Raw genomic sequence first — 17,331 nt, forward strand, 5'->3', positions numbered from 1 at the left:
TTAACAAAATAAAATAAATAGAATAAAAATGTACAAGTAAAATAAATAGAGTAATAAATATGTACAGACATATACACATATATATGCAGGTGCTGTGGGGAGGGGAAGGAGGCAAGGCGGAGGGGATGGAGAGGGGGAGGAGGGGGAGAGGAAGGAAGGGGCTCAGTGTGGGAAGGCCTCCTGGAGGAGGTGAGCTCTCAGTAGGGCTTTGAAGGGAGGAAGAGAGCTGCCTTGGAGGATGTGTGGAGGGAGGGCATTCCAGGCCAGGGGAAGGACGTGGGCTGGGGATCGACGGCGGGACAGGCGAGAACGAGGCACAGTGAGGAGGTTAGCGGCAGAGGAGTGGAGGGTGCGGGATGGGCAGTAGAAGGAGAGAAGGGAGGTGAGGTGGGAGGGGTCGAGGTGATGGACAGCCTTGAAGCCGAGAGTGAGGAGTTTTTGCCTGATGCGTAGGTTGATTGGTAGCCGACAACACTACAGATCTGTAGAGATTTAGTTGGTCTGAAGCCTGATAATTCCTGCCAGTGGCCTCTATATGACAGCCACCCAAGGGATGGTTTGGCCTTCTTGACTAGAGCACCACTATGGCGTAGTGCAAAGAACGTGGGCCCGGGAGTCAGAGGACCTGGGTTCTCATCCTGGTTCCACCATATGTCTCCTGTGTGACCTTGGGAAAGTCACTACAATTCTCTGTGACTCAGTTACCTCATCTGTAAAATGGGGAGTAACAATAATAATAATAATAATAACAATGGTATTTGTTAAATGCTTACTATGTGTCAGTCATTGTATTTAGTCCTGGGGAGATATAAGCAAATCAGGTTGGACACAGTCTCTGTCCCAAGTAGGGCTCACAGTCTCAATCCTCATTTTGCAGACAAGGTAACAGGCACAGAGAAGTTAAGTGATTTGCCCAAGGTCACACAGCAGACAAGTGATGGAGCCTGGATTAGAACCCTGACCTTCTGACTCCAGGGTCTGTGTTCTAGCCACTACGCCATGCTGCATGTAGGACAGGGACTGTGTCCAACTTGATTTGGTTGTATCTACCCCAGCACTTAGAACAGTGCCTGGCACATAGTAAGCACTTAACAAGTTCCATAATGATAATGATTATAATTATTATTCAGTTTTCTTCTTAGTTAATAATAGTGGTTAGAATGGATAGAGGATGTGCCTGGAAGTCAGAAGCTGCAGGTCAGAAATCCAGGCCGAAGACTGGCTCTCTGGCTACTCACCCACTTGGATCTTATGACATTTAAAAGATTGGACAAGTCACTTTACTTCTCTGTGTCTCAGTTACCTCATCTGTACAGTGGGGATTGAGAACCCCACGTGGGACAGGGCCTGTTTACAACACAATTTGCTTGTATCCACACCAGAGCTTAGTACAGTGCATGCAGTAAGCGCTGACACCATTATTATTATTATTATTATTATAATCAAGAAAGGTCAGGAGTAACCAATCAAGAAATATGCTTTATAATCTCATTGTAAATTAAATTCTTCAAATGAGTGAAGGAAGAGCAGATTCAAAGCCCTACTGAGAGCTCACCTCCTCCAAGAGGTCTGTAATAATCAAAAAATACAACACCATGATAGGGTTGGAAAAACATGCAAGAACAGAGGCTTTTATTGAATTAAATATTAAAATGAATGACAAAATCAATACTGTAATTTATAATATAATACATCACCTGGTTTTGAATGCTTTTCCATTAATTTTATGTTTCTTTCAGTGACTGCAATTTGCTGCCCACTTTAGTATGGACAATGCATGGAAGCAATTGCTGAAGATGGGAGGCTTAAAGCCTTTATTCATTCATTCATTCATTCATTCAATCGTATTTATTGAGCGCTTACTGTGTGCAGAGCACTGTACTAAGCGCTTAAGCTTTAGCTACTTCAGGCTTGGGAGAGTGTTTAGCACTTGTTTAGCACAGAAGCAGTGTTACTCAGTGGAAAGAGCATGGGCTTTGGAGTCAGGGGTCATGGGTTCAAATCCCAGCTCTGCCAAATGTCAGCTGTGTGACTTTGGGCAAGTTACTTCACTTCTCTGTGCCTCAGTTCCCTCATCTGTAAAATGGAGATTAAGACTGTAAGCCCCCCCATAGGACAACCTGATCTCCTTGTAACCTCCCCAGTGCTTAGAACAGTGCTTTGCACATAGTAAGCGCTTAATAAATGCCATTATTATTATTATTATTATTATTAGTGATATCAAAGTGGGAGGAGGGGTTGATTTTAGAGTCGGATGAATATGAAATTAGAGAGTTTGGTTCTTGTTCTCATAATTTAATTAAAATTTATGAACCCATCTTATTTTGCCTCTAGATATTTCAGTTTCCTCATCTGTAAAACGGGTATAAACAACCTGTTTTTCCTTTCCTCTTAGACTATGAGCCCTGTGTGGGACTGATTTGATTAGCTTGCATCTCCCCCAGCACATAGCAATGTGTTTGGCACATAGTAAGCACTAAATAATACCATCCTGTACTGCCAGAAAAGGTTAACATTTCAGCCTGGAAGCAGAGATGAAGAGAAAATATTAAAACAGAGTTCAAAGATGAAAGAGGACACAAAATTCTAGAGTTGTGATTATTACTCTTTTTGGTACTTCAGTTTTTAATCACTAGTCTAAATACCTTCATTTTTTTTCCAGTTTTTTTCACATTAATATCCTCTTTTCAGCTCACATGTTTCCTGTGAGGTACAGAAAGGCAGGAATATCTGCCAATATCTGCATTTTTAGATGAATATACAGGGACAAATACAGGCTAAGTGGATTAGCAGCATGGCTTAGTGGAAAAAGCATGGGCTTGGGAGTCAGAGGTCGAGGGTTCAAATCCAGGCTCTGCCACTTGTCAGCTGTGTGACTTTGTGCAAGTCACTTCACTTCTCTGTGCCTCAGTTACCTCATCTGTAAAATGGGGATTAAGACTGTGAGCCCCACGTGGGACAACCTGATTACGTTGTATCTGTCCCAGCGTTTAGAAAAGTGCTTGACATATAGTAAACGCTTAACAAATACCATCATTATTATCATTATTGGCCATAATCACTCAGTGACTTGTGGGACAGCAAGGACCAGCACCTGTGGAATTAGAGCCCTCCATCTTTCTCACTGTACTATTGTGCTATTTATAGTATTAAAATTAGAAACAATGACCTGATTAGCTAATGCTGTCTTCTCCCTCTGCAACAAGGATTCCTCTGCTAGACCAGTTTATCATTTTGGAACAAAAGATACCAGGGGAAGTCCAAATGTTAAGGAACAACTGACCATTTGGATCTCGTAGATTAACTCTCAGGGGAGGGACAAAGAGTCTAATAATAGTGGCAAAACTGATCTAGGAAAACTCCTCAAAGAGCTCATTAAGACAAGTTCACATTCCGCAAGTACTCCACAGTTACTGAGAAGTCCGTACATTGCAGGCCAGTGAAGGGCTCTCTATAAGGAATTTTGGGTCCCAATTACTCATGCTCAGCTCTAGAAGATAAATGTGATATGCTTTAAAAATTTGATAGCTGATGGAGAGTCAGAAATAGAGAGTACCTTACTACAACTGGTCACTTACTTTTCCAGGGACGTAGTCTCTTGTGTCCAAGTGTACCATGTCAGATAGTACCCCCACTAGCTTTAACAGGACCTAGGGAAAGGTTTCTTGTGTGACTCCATAGTAAACAATATGGTACATTTATTTTAGCCATCCTTGATGGTATTTGGTGCAGATGTTGCCCATATAATGCAAGAAAGCATGGAATTAATTGACCAACTACATAATAATATTTTTTATTTACATGTATTGCCACAGATCACTTTTATCAGCAAAGTTCAGTTCTGGATCCCCTTCTATTTCTCAATCTGCACTTATTTCCTCCTCAGGGAGTGTGATGGCTCTCAAGATTTCTAGTACCACCTCTAAGAGAACGACTCCCAAGACTGTGAGCTCGTCTTTAGACTGTGAGCTCACTGTGGGCAGGGATTGTCTCTATTGTTGTATCGTACTTTCCGAGTGCTTAGTACAGTGCTCTGCACACAGTAAGGGCTCAATAAATACAATTGAATGAATGAATGACTCCCAAACCTGCCCCAACCTTTTTCCTCCTTTGACTGTCACATCTCTTTCTGCCTCCAGAAATGCTCCACCCACACCTCAAGCTCAACAGGTCCCAAACCAAACTCTACCCTCCCAAACTGATTCCTCCACCTGACCTTATTATCACTATTGACAACATCACCACCTTCTCCATTTTTCAGGCCTATATGTCTGGCAGTATCTTTGACTCCTCTCTTTGAATCTCCATACTCAGTCTTCACCAAATCCTGTCATTTCTTCCTCCACAACATCTCCAGAATCTGCCCTTTCCTCTCCATCCAATCTGCCACCCAAACCCTGTCATCCTCAATGTCTTACAAGTCCAAGGCATTATCCATGACTCATTTCTCTCATTCAAACTGCATATTCAATCTGTAACCAAATCCTGTCAGTTCTATCTTAATAATAATAATAATGGCATTTATTAAGTTCTTGTTATGTGCAAATCACTGTTCTAAGCACTGGAGGGGTTGCAAGGTGATCAAGTTGTTCCCACAGGGGAGGGCTCACAGTCTTAATCCCAATTTTCCAGATGAGGTAACTGAGGCACAGAGAAGTTAAGTGACTTGCCCAAAGTCACATGGCTTACAATTGGCAGAGCTGGGATTTGAACCCATGACCTCTGACTTCTTTCCTCTTCTGCCTGTTATCCTGAATGAAGTACTTTTCGTATCTATCCATGACTTCTCCATCAGCCTCCTGGCTGACCACTCTGTGTCTTGTCTCTCCAATGTCTAGTCCTCGCTTCACTCTACTGCCCGGATCATTTTTCTCAGAAAAGTTCAATCCATGTCTCCCCACTCCTCAGAAACTTCCAGTGGTTGCCCATCCAACTCTTTATCAGACAGAAACTCTTCACCTTTGGCTCTAAAGCACTCAATCAGCTCTCCCCCTCTACCTCACCTCACTGATCTACTACAGCCCAGCTTATTTACTTTGCTCCTCTAAAACATATGGCACATCTTCTCCAGGAGGCCTTCCCTGACAAAGACCTCCAATCAATCAATCAATCAATCGTATTTATTGAGCACTTACTGTGTGCAGAGCACTGTACTAAGCTCTTGGGAAGTACAAGTTGGCAACATATAGAGACGGTCCCTACCCAACAGTGGGCTCACAGTCTAGAAGGGGGAGACAGAGAACAAAACAAAACATGTTAACAAAATAAAATAAATAGAATAGATATGTGCAAGTAGAATAAATAAATAGAGCAATAAATGCAAACAAACATATATACATATATACAGGTGCTGTGGGGAAGGGAAGGAGGTAAGGCAGGGGGATGGAGAAGGGGAGGAGGAGGAGAGGAAGGAGGGGGCTCAGTCTGGGAAGGCCTCCTGGAGGAGGTGAGCTCTCAGTAGGGCCTTGAAGGGAGGAAGAGAGCTAGCTTGGTGGATGTGGGGAGGGAGGGCATTCCAGGCCAGGGGGAGGACGTGGGCCGGGGGTCAATGGTGGGACAGGCAAGAACGAGGCACGGTGAGGAGGTTAGCAGCAGAGGAGCAGAGGGTGCGGGCTGGGTTGTAGAAGGAGAGAAGGGAGGTGAGGTAGGAGGGGGCGAGGTGATGGACAGCCTTGAAGCCAAGGGTGAGGAGTTTCTGCCTGATGCGTAGGTTGATTGGTAGCCACTGGAGATTTTTGAGGAGGGGGGTAACATGCCCAGAGCATTTCTGGACAAAGACAATACGGGCAGCGGCATGAAGTATGGATTGAAGTGGGGAGAGACAAGAGGAAGAGAAATCGGAGAGGAGGCTGATACAGTAATCCAGATGGGATAGAATGAGAGCTTGAACAAGCAGGGTAGTGGTTTGGATGGAGAGGAAAGGGTGGATCTTGGCAATGTTGCAGAAGTGAGACCGGCAGGTTTTGGTGACGGCTTGGATGTGAGGGGTGAACGAGAGAGCGGAGTCGAGGATGACACCAAGGTTGCGGGCTTGTGAGTCGGGAAGGATGGTAGTGCCGTCAACAGTGATGGGAAAGTCAGGGAGAGGGCAGGGTTTGGGAGGGAAGACAAGGAGTTCAGTCTTGGACATGTTGTGTTTTAGGTGGCGGGCAGACATCCAGATGGAGATGTCCTGAAGGCAGGAAGAAATGTGAGCCTGGAGGGAGGGAGAGAGAGCAGGGACAGGTCCTCCACTGACTTCTAATCTCCTCAAAATGTATCCCCTTAATTGCCACCTGAATATCTTCTAAGAATCAATCGATCAATTAATGGTATTTATTCAGCACTTATGTGTGCAGAGTACGATATTAATTGCTTGGGAAAGTACAATACAATAGAGTTGGTAGACACAATCTCTGCCCACAGGAGTTCACACTCTGAAGATGTAGACATACATTAAAATTAATTTAGGATAGAGGAAATAGCATAAGGATATTTACATAAGTGTTGTGGGGCTGGGGTGAATATGAAAGTGCTTAAGGGATTCACAGCCAAGTGCATAATTGACAATGGAGGGAAGGCAGGTAGAGGAAATGAGGATTTTGTTGGGGAAGTCCTCTTGGAGGAGATGTGATTTTAGGAGGGTTTTGAAGGTGGGGAGAGTGGTGGCCTGTTGAATATGAAATACAGTGCTCTGTACTTAGTAAATGCTCAATAATTTCCACTGATAATGATGATGATGATGATAATGGAGTGGGAGAGAGTTCCAGGCCCAAAGAAGGATGTGGGCAAGGGTCAGGTGTGGGATAGAAGAAATCGAAGTACAGAGAGTAGGTTGGCAATAGAGGAATGGAGTGTGTGGATTTTTTTAATGCTATTTGTTAAGCGCTTACTAAGTTGCTGGCACTGTACTAAGTTCTGGGGTAGATACAAGCTACTCAGGTTGGACACAGTCCCTGTACCACTTGGTGCTCACAGTCTTAATCCCCATTTTACAGATGAGGTGACTGAGGCACAGAGAAGTGAAGTGACTTGCCCAAGGTCATGCAGCAGACAGGTGGTGGATTCAGGTTATAATCAGTTCCTTCTGATTCCCAGGCCCATGCTCTATCCACTAGGCCATGCTTTCTTACAGTAGGACTTGGTCATTCTCAAACCCCTGCAACAGTACTGTGCAAATCTTACTCACCCTTTACTTCAGCAGTAATTCACCTACATAGCCCCCCTTTCTTCATTCTCCCCTGGTGTCTGTTTCTCCCATTAGACTGCAAACCCCTCAAAGGAAGAAATCATGAGAGAAGCAGCATGGCTCAGTGGAAAGAGCACAGACTTTGGAGTCAGGGGTCATGGGCTCGAATCCCAGTTCTGCCAACTGTCAGCTGTGTTACCTTGGGCAAGACACTTAACTTCTCTGTGCCTCGGTTCCCTCATCTGTAAAATGGGGATTAAGACTGTGAGCCCCCTGTGGGACAACCTGCGCTCCTTGTAACCTCCCCAGGGCTTAGATCAGTGTTTTGCACATAGTGAGTGCTTAGTAAATGCCATCATTATTATTATTATTGTTACCATCTGTACATTCCCAAGCGCTTCAACAGTGCTCTGCATGCAGTCGGTGTTTAGTAAATATGACTGACTGATTGACTGATTAAGGAGAAGCAGCGTGGCTCAGTGGAAAGAGCCCGGGCTTTGGAGTCCGAGGTCATGGGTTCAAATCCCGGCTCCGCCACTTGTCAGCTGGGTGACTTGGGGCAAGTCACTTCCCTTCTCTGGGCCTCAGTTCTCTCATCTTTAAAATGGGGATGAAGACTGTGAGCCCCAAGTGGGACAACCTCATCACCTTGTATCCTCCCCAGCGCTTAGAACAGTGCTTTGCACATAGTAAGCGCTTAACAAATGCCATTATTATTATTATTATTATTATTGACAGATGAGACAGGCCTGGAGAGGTGGTGGCGGGGACGTGGCAGTGGCAGACCTGCAGTTGCTGCCACCAGCACCCAGGAAGAGGGACTGGGAGGGCTGCAGGCCAGTGTCAACCATTCAGTGGGCACAGTGCAGTCATGAGAAGCAGTGTGGTCTAATGGATACAGCACGGGCCTGGAAGTCGAAGGACCTGGGTTCTAATCTCTCTCCGCCTCTTGTCTGATGTGTGACCCTGGACAAGTCATTTCTCTTCTCTGGGCCTCAGTTACCTCATCTGTAAAATGGGGATTAAGACTCTGAGCCCCATGAGGGACAGAGACTGTGTCCAACCTGATTAGCTTGTATCTACCCCAGCATTTAGAGCAGTGTCCAGCACAGAGTAAGTGTTTAACAAATACCATAAAAAAAGTCACCCTGCACACCACAAGCTGCATTATATCCCCGGTGCCCATACGGTCTCACCTGCCCACACTCCCGCTCCCACATACCTCGGGTGGACAGCCTCACCATCGGAGCAACCTCCCAGGCCCCTCACATCTCTCCCGATAATAATAATAATGATAATGATAATTATGGTATTGGTTAAGTGCTTAATATGTGCCAGACACTATACTAAGTGCTGGGGTGGATACAAGCAAATAATAATAATAATGATGGCATTTATTAAGCGCTTACTATGTGCAAAGCACTGTTCTAAGCTCTGGGGTGGTGACAAGGTGATCAGGTTGTCCCACAGGGGGCTCACAGTCTTAATCCCCATTTTCCAGATGAGGGAATTGAGGCACAGAGAAGTTAAGTGACTTGCCCAAAGTCACACAGCTGACAAGTGGCGGAGCCGGGATTCGAACCCATGACCCCTGACTCCAAAGCCCGGGCTCTGTCCACTGAGCCATGCTGCTTCTCACACAGTCCCTGTCCCAAATAGGGCCCACAGTATCAATCTCCATTTTACAGATGAGGTAACTGAGACACAGAGAAGCAAAGTGACTCACCCAAGGGCACACAGCAGACAAGTAGCAGAGCTGGGATTAAAACCCATGACCTTCTGACTCCCAGGCCTGTTCTCTCTCCACTCTGCCGTGATGCCAGTCCGGGCAGGCTGAAGAAGGAGATGAGCTGCTGGTGCTCTCTTCCTCCCTTCAAGGCCCTGCTGAAAGCTCACCTCCTCCAGGAGGCCTTCCCAGACTGAGCCCCTTCCTTCCTCTCCCCCTCGTCCCCCTCTCCATCCCCCCATCTTACCTTCTTCCCTTCCCCACAGCACCTGTATATATGTATATATGGTTGTACATATTTATTACTCTATTTATTTATTTATTTATTTATTTTACTTGTACATTTCTATCCTATTTATTTTATTTTGTTGGTATGTTTGATTCTGTTCTCTGTCTCCCCCTTTTAGACTGTGAGCCCACTGTTGGGTAGGGACTGTCTCTATGTGTTGCCAATTTGTACTTCCCAAGCGCTTAGTACAGTGCTCTGCACATAGTAAGCGCTCAATAAATACGATTGATTGATTGATTGATTGATTATTTATTTATTTATTTTACTTGTATGTATCTATTCTATTTATTTTATTTTGTTAGTATGTTTGGTTTTGTTCTCTGTCTCCCCCTTTTAGACTGTGACCCCACTGTTGGGTAGGGACTGTCTCTGTATGTTGCCAACTTGTATTTCCCAAGCGCTTAGTACAGTGCTCTGCACACAGTAAGCGCTCAATAAATACGATTGATGATGATGATGATGATCATTCATTCATTCAATTCAGTCAACCATATTTATTAAGCGCTTACTGTGAGCAGACCACTGCACTTAGCACTTAACAAATACCATTATTATTATCATTATTATTACTATTTTGCCAGGGCCAGGTTCTGAATTTGAGGTTGTGGAAACTCTGATCCTTGTGTCCTTATAATAACAATAATGATGGTATTTGTTAAGCGCTTACTAGTGCAAATCACTGTTCTAAGCTCTAGGGAGGTTACAAGGTGATCAGGTTGTCCCACGCAGGGCTCACAGTTTTCATCCCCATTTTACAGATGAGGTAAATGAGGCCCAGAGAAGTGAAGTGACTTGCTCAAAGTCACACAACGGACAGTTGGCGTAGCTGGGATTTGAACCCATGACCTCTGACTCCGAAGCCTGTGCTCTTTCCACTGAGCCACACCGCTTGTCTGTTATGGCAGTTATACCTTTGTGTACGATACAACAATAAACAGACACATTCCCTGCCCACAATGAGCTTACAGTCTAGAGCTGCGGAGACAGACATCAATACAAATACAAACTTTACAGCTTTGTATGTAAGTGCTGTAGGGTTGGGAGGGGGTAAGACCAGAGGGAGCAAGTCAGGGTGATGCAGAAAGGAGTGGGAGAAGAGGAAAGGGGGGATTAGTCTGGGAAGGCCTCCCGGAGGAGATGTGCCCTTAACCAGGCTTTGAAGGGGGGAGAGTAAGGGCCCCCTCCACCCCCAGCTGAGCCCCGGAGAAAAGTACTTGGGTGTTGGCAAGTTCTGTCCTCAGAGGCTCCAGGACTTTGGGGTGAAGTCTGGGACAGCTGCAGAACTCGATACCAGGAATGGCAGCAGGGATAGACTAGAAGCTTCCTAATAATCTGCACCCCAGTAGTTATTCTGGCACCAGAGAAGTAGCATGCTGTAGTGGATAGAGCACAGGCCTAGGAGTAAGAAGGTCATTGGTTAGAATTATTGGTTATTGCAGCGCTTAGAACAGTGCTTTGCACATAGTAAGCGCTTAATAAATGCCATTATTATTATTGTTATTATTATTATATTGGTTCTAATTCTGGCTCCGCCACTTTGCTGTGTGATCTTGGGCAAGTCACTTCACTTCTCCGTGCCTCAGTTCCCTCATCTGTAAAATGGGGATTAAGATTGTGAGTTCCTTGTAGGACAGGGACTGTGTCTAACCCAATTATCATGTGTCTGCTTCAGCGTTTAGAACAGTACCTGGCATATAGTAAAAGCTTAACAAATACCGTTATTATTATTATTGTTTTGCCGGGGCTGGGTTCTGACTCTGAAGTTGTGGAAACTCTGATCCTGGTGTCCTTATGTCGTGGCAGAGTTAGACCTTCGTTAACAATGACAACAGCAAAATAGATAAATACAAACATCAGACCTGCCTAAACCCTTGGTATATGGTGTAAGGGGAAGAAAAAAAAATGCTTCCACCTAGCCATTACTAACTTCAGTCACGAAGGTAGAAGAAGAAAATCATAGGGTAAAGAATCTAGACCAAAAGGGCCATTTCAAATTATTGTCCAATAAAACTCCCTAGTTGGAGATCAGGAAGATAAGAAGTTTTTGATGTTACCGTCAACATTATCATCCTATAAATCAGACAGGATAAACTATCAGATGAATCAGCTAGTGCCCTCAGCTCTCAGGGGAATAAGATTGTAAATTTGACAGAGCCGAGCGATAAGGAATACGTTGTATATTTCCCTCCCCCACCCAGATGCCGTGACTCAAAATATTCTAACGTACACTCCAACTGCATTATTTTAGTCTAAAGTAGACACTTGCTTTTGCTTTACCTGTGTTCTTGATGCATCAGGAAAGTGGCTGAAGTAAGTTCGGCTTTGCTAGGTAGTAGTCTTGTCTTGTGTCATCTACTCATTTCTGATCCATAGCGACACCATGGACACTTCTCTCCCAGAACACCCCGCTCTCCATCTGCAATTGTTCTGGTGGTGTATCCATAGAGTTTTCTAGGTAAAAATACAAAAGTGGTTTATTCATTCATTCATTCATTCATTCAATCGTATTTATTGAGCACTTACTGCGTGCAGAGCACTGTACTAAGCACTTGAAAAGCACAATTTGGCAACATATAGAGACTGTCCCTACCCAACAATAGGTTCACAGTCTAGAAGGGGGAGACAGACAGCAAAACAGAACAAGTACACAGGTGTCAATACTATCAAAATAAGTAGAATTATAGCTATATACACATAATTAATAAAATAGAGTAATAAATACGTACAAATATACACAAGTGCTGTGGGGAGGGAAAAAGGGTAGGGCAAAGGGACAATGGGGAGGGGAGGAGGAGGAGAGGATAAGGGGGTGGCTTAGTCTGGGAAGGAGGTGAGCTCTCGGGAGGGCTTTGAAGGGAGGAAGAGAGCTAGGTTGGTGAATATATGGAGGGAGGGCATTCCAGGACAGAGGTAGGACATGGGCCAGGGGTTGACGGTGGGACAGGTGAGAACAAGGTACAGTGAGGAGGTTAGTGGCAGAGGAGCACAGTGTGTGGGCTGAGCTGTAGAAGGAGAGAAGGGAGGTGAGGTAGGAGGAGGCGAGGGGATGGAAAGCTTTGAAGCCAATAGTGAGGAGTTTTTGTTTCATGCGAAGGTTGATAGGCAACCCCTGGAGAATTTTGAGGAGGGGAGTGACACGCCCAGAGCATTTCTGTAGAAAGATAATCCAGGCAGCAGAGTGAAGTATAGACTGAAGTGGGGAGAGACAGGTGGACCTGTCTACACGTTTTGTTCTGTCTCCCCCTTCTAGACTGTGAGCCCATTATTGGGTAGGGACCATCTCTATATGTTGCCAACTTGTACTTCCCAAACAGTACAGTGCTTTGTAACCAATAAGCACTCAATAAATACGATTGAATGAATGAATCAATGAAATCAGAAAGGAGGCTGATGCAGTAATCCAGTCGGGATAGTATGAGAGATTGAACCAGCAAGGTAGTGGTTTGGATGGAGAGGAAAGGGTGGATCTTGGCAATATTGTGGAGGTGAGACCAGCAGGTTTTGATGATGGATTGGATGTGTGGGGTGAATGAGAAAGCAGAGTCAAGGATGACACCAAGTTTGTGGGCTAGTGAGACGGGAAGGATGGTAGTGATTGGAGGGAGTCTAGGAGAGAGTTGGAGTTGAGGAATTCTAGCCAACGAGTGTAGATGACTCGTTCTGGGATTTTGGAAAGGAAGGATAGAAGGAAGATGGGATGATAAATAGAAGGGGCAGTGGGGTCAAGAGAAGGATTTTTTAGTATGGGGAGACATGGACATGTTTTAAGGCAGAGTGAAGTAACCAGTGGAGAGTGAGCAGTTGAAGATGAAAGTTTACCATTGCCACCTTCCCCGCAGTAAACTCGAGTCTCTGCCCTCAGCTCTCTCCCATGTGGCTGCTGCCCAGCATGGGTGAGTTTTGACGTGTAGCAAATTGCCTTCCACTCACTAGCCACTGGCCAAGCTAAGAATGGACTGGGTAGGCCTCTGCTTGACTCTCCCTCCCGTAGCTCAGACTGGTAGAGTACTGGAAACTCTCCAGATGCAATGCTGAGAGGTGAGGTAGTAGAAGCAATGGTATTTATTCAATGTCCACTGGGAGTAATGCACTGTATTAAGCACTTTGGAAGACAGGGGAGATAGGCATGCAAATATTTATAAGTAGGGTAATCAGCATAAGAATTGAATGAACAATTGAATAAACACATATTGAAAAAGGCAATGACTTCCACTTCTGACTGACTTTCACTTAAGATTTTGATATAAGATGTAAATTGCATAAATGCACATAGTGATTCAAACACATTGGCATATTTTAAAAATGGTAAAGTAAAACCACCACTAATTTGTCATTATCGTTTGTAACAAAGTGTCTGGAAGTTATATAAATGAAAATTATTCAATCAAATGAAGGAAAACTTAGCCAAGACATCTTGTCACTCTGGATGGGCCAATCTGAAAAGCTATTTTGATAAACCATTCTCTGGAGCTGTGGAATGGGCCACAGTGACTCCTCTCCTCTGTCCTGCCTTATGAAAGGAGATCACTTTAAATATTTTGTCCTGAGCATTGTCATCATCATCATCAATCGTATTTACTGAGCGCTTACTATGTGCAGAGCACTGTACTAAGCACTTGGGAAGTACAAATTGTCAGCATGCATTGTTTATTTCTCCTTGTTCTAAATCCATATGGTGCTTTCTGGAAATCATCTGATACATAACCTTCTCTAGCAATGTTGACTATAGATGGCAGAAGAAAGTAGCTTTTTTTTTGGTTTCAATTATCAAGTTTCACAGTCTACATTGATCAAATTATTGCCAAATCGCCACTTCACTCTAACATAAGAAATGCTATAACTGGGAGAGACCAAAATAGTTCATACTGTGTGATGGTTGCTCTTCTTGGCAGCCATTCCAATTATGAGGGATGCACCATATTACATTCTTAACTTTCTCTCTCCATCCCTAACTTTCCTATAGTGTTTAGTGAAGTTCTGCCATATGCAGAGTACTGTGCTCGACTTTGGGGAGAGTGCAATTGAGTTCAATTTTAGATCCCAGCCTCAAGGAGTTTATAACGTAGCAAACGTTAACCAAAACCCTATCTTGCACCTACTAAGTAACCTCAGTCATACTCTTCTTTGAATAACAGTCAGGACCCACTGTTTTACATATCAATCAATCCTGCTGGTTGAGCACTTACTGTGTGCAGAACACTGCACTTAGCACTTGGAAGAGTACACTTAACAGAGCTGGTAGAGGGGTTCTCTACCCACAGTGAGTTCAACCTTTCCATCATAATTGGCACTATACTGTAGTCAATATAAACCACCTCATCCAATCAACTCAACCCCTTGGATTTTAGAAGTGATAGAAAACGTTGCTGAAGGATTTGGTATGCAGATCTACTCAAGCATTACCTGGATGTAAACACAGGTAAAAGGTGGATAGTACATTCAGATGAAAGAAAGGTAAGCTCTTAGGGGGAGCAGAATTCTGCAGTATTGGGCCCATTCGCATCTTCCCCCAAATCCCCTGTTGGTTCAAGGAAGGCTTTGGGGGAGATGTGAATCTAAAATTAAAAAAAAAAAAACCCAACGACAAGAAAAGGGTCATCCAACACTGAAAAATTGATTCATAAAGCAAAATAAACTACCTTTCTTTAATCCCCAAAGCCTTTTTAATTTTTGTTCTCTCTCACACCCACACACAAAATGAACTGAGATTTCTTAAATTAGGTTCATTCCAAAGAGAATTGTTTGGAACAGCTTGAAGCAGAGGAAAGCAAATAGGCACTTGGAATCCCAGAACTGCAGCGTGGCTCAGTGGAAAGAGAGTGGGCTTTGGAGTCAGAGGTCATGGGTTCAAACCCCGGCTACGCCAATTGTCAGCTGTGTGACTTTGGGCAAGTCACTTAACTTCTCTGTGCCTCAGTTACCTCATCTGTAAAATGGGGATTAAGACTGTGAGCCCCCGGTGGGACATCCTGATCACCTTGTAACCTCCCCAGCACTTAGAACAGTACTTTGCACATAGTAAGTGCTTAATAAATGCTATCATTATTATCATTATTAACTATGAAAAGGAATAGTTTCAGATGGTGGTTATGTATATATATATAGTGGAAATATTTTTTTTCCTCTGCCATACTGTAGTTTGTGGAAAAGTTGGAATTCAAAGTGTGGTTAATCCTCAGGCAAGTACAAATGACAGGTGAAATACCAGGGAGAAATATGAGAATGCTGAACTCTTCCCTCATTTCAAGCATGTCAATCTGCATGCAAGTGAAGTCGATCAATTCAGGGTCTGAGAAGGCCTCTCAAATCCCTTACCATGAGCAACCTCAGAGATTTTAACAGTCAGGCTGAGTGAGAGGTGAGGGGTCTGGTTTTAACCAGACAATCTTCCAAATCTATTGATTTTTCAGCAAATTTTAAGAGTCTGGCTCTTGTAACGAGGGTAAGAACTGCTTACTTAACATCTTTTTTTGACAGCGCAACTATATGAGTACATCCTGGGATGAATACATTATAGGAGACAGTAAATTGAATTTGAAGGACAGTAGATGGAGATTTTAAAATAAGCGAGTGCCCTAATCTGAGCCAGCCTAATTTTTACAGCAAAGCAAGTTTGAGTGTGGTTACGATTTGAGTAAGCAACTAGGTGAAAATATTCTAGGAGACTTTTGTTCTTCCAGAGGAGAGAACATTCTTCTAGACCCACTCCTGTAAACTCTGCTCAGACTGGGCTAAAGCCAAGGCTAATGATAATAATAATGATAGTAATAATAATAGCGATAATAGTTTTTGTTAAGGGCTTACTAAAGGCTAAGTACTTTGCCAATTAAATCAGTCACTGACTCAAAGGGGGCTCACAGTCTAAGGGGGAGAGAAAGGAGGTAGTCAATCCCCATTAACAGATGAGGCAACTGATGTGCAAAGAAGGAAAGTGATTCGAACAAGGTCACCCAGCATTCATTCATTCAATCGTATTTATTGAGCGCTTACTGTGTGCAGAGCACTGTACTAAGCGCTTGGGAAGTACAAGTTGTCAACATATAGAGATGGTCCCTACCCAACAGTGTGCTCACAGTCTAGAAGACAAATGGCTGAGCCAGGATTAGAACCCAGGTCTCCTGACTCCCATTCCAGTGCAATTTCCACTAGTTCACCCTGCTTCTCAATTGGTGCAGAAATGTCTTGACTGGAAATTGGTGGTTTCTTTACAGCTGGCATGTCTTGAGACATCAATAAATCAATCAGTTGTATTTACTGAGCGCTTACTGTGGGCAGAACACTGCACTAAGGGCCTACAAAGAGCTAGCAGTCTAGAGCGGGGAAGAGACATTAATATAAATAAATATATTATGAATATGTACATAAGTTCTGTGGGGCTGAGGGAAGGGTGAATAAAGGGTGCAAATCCAAGTGCAAGGGTGACATGGACTGGAGTGGGAGAAGAGGAAATGAGGGCTTAGTCAGGGAAGTCCTCTTGATGGAGATATGTTTTTAATAAAGCTTTGAGGGAGGGGAGAGTGATCATTTGTCAAACATAAAGATCATCTGTCAAACATGAGAAGCAGTGCGGCTCAGTGGAAAGAGCATGGGCTTTGGAGTCAGAGGTCATGGGTTCAAATCCCAGCTCTGCCACTTCTCAGCTGTGTGACTTTAGCCAAGTCACTTAACTTCTCTGTGCCTCAGTTACCTCATCTGAAAAATGAGGATTAAGACTGTGAGCCCCCTGTGGGACAACCTGATCACCTTGTAACCTCCCCAGTGCTTAGAACAGTGCCTTGCACATAGTAAGTGCTTAATAAACACCATCATTATTTATTATTATTATTATAAAGAGAGAGGACGATTCAGGCCGGAGGAGGGATGTGGGCCAGGGGTAAGCAGTGAGATAGATGAGAGAAAGGTACGTTGAGAAGATTAGCATTAGAAGCAGTGTGGCTCAGTGGAAAAGAGCATGGGTTTTGGAGTCTGAGGTCATAGGTTCAAACCCCAGCTCTGCCAATTAGCTGTGTGACTTTGGGCAAGTCACTTAAATTCTCTGTGCCTCAGTTCCCTCATCTATAAAATGGGGATAAAGACTGTGAGCCCCCCGTGGGACAACCTGATCACCTTGGAACCTCCCCAGCTGTTAGAACAGTGCTTTGCACATAG

General features: G+C 44.0%; 1 protein-coding gene and 1 non-coding gene across 2 annotated transcripts in view; one reads left to right on the forward strand and one right to left on the reverse strand.

The window, feature by feature from the left end:
• LOC119932425 (claudin-15-like) overlaps window positions 1-17,331 on the forward strand; it is a 51,799-nt gene that overhangs the window by 13,640 nt on the left and 20,828 nt on the right. The window lies entirely within an intron of this gene.
• Window positions 13,087-13,224, reverse strand: LOC119937863. The gene has a single exon (XR_005454243.1). It is a non-coding gene; the product is annotated as a small nucleolar RNA SNORA7 (small nucleolar RNA).

This window comes from Tachyglossus aculeatus, chromosome 1 (genome assembly GCF_015852505.1).
Source record: "Tachyglossus aculeatus isolate mTacAcu1 chromosome 1, mTacAcu1.pri, whole genome shotgun sequence".
NCBI classification, from domain to species: domain Eukaryota; kingdom Metazoa; phylum Chordata; class Mammalia; order Monotremata; family Tachyglossidae; genus Tachyglossus; species Tachyglossus aculeatus.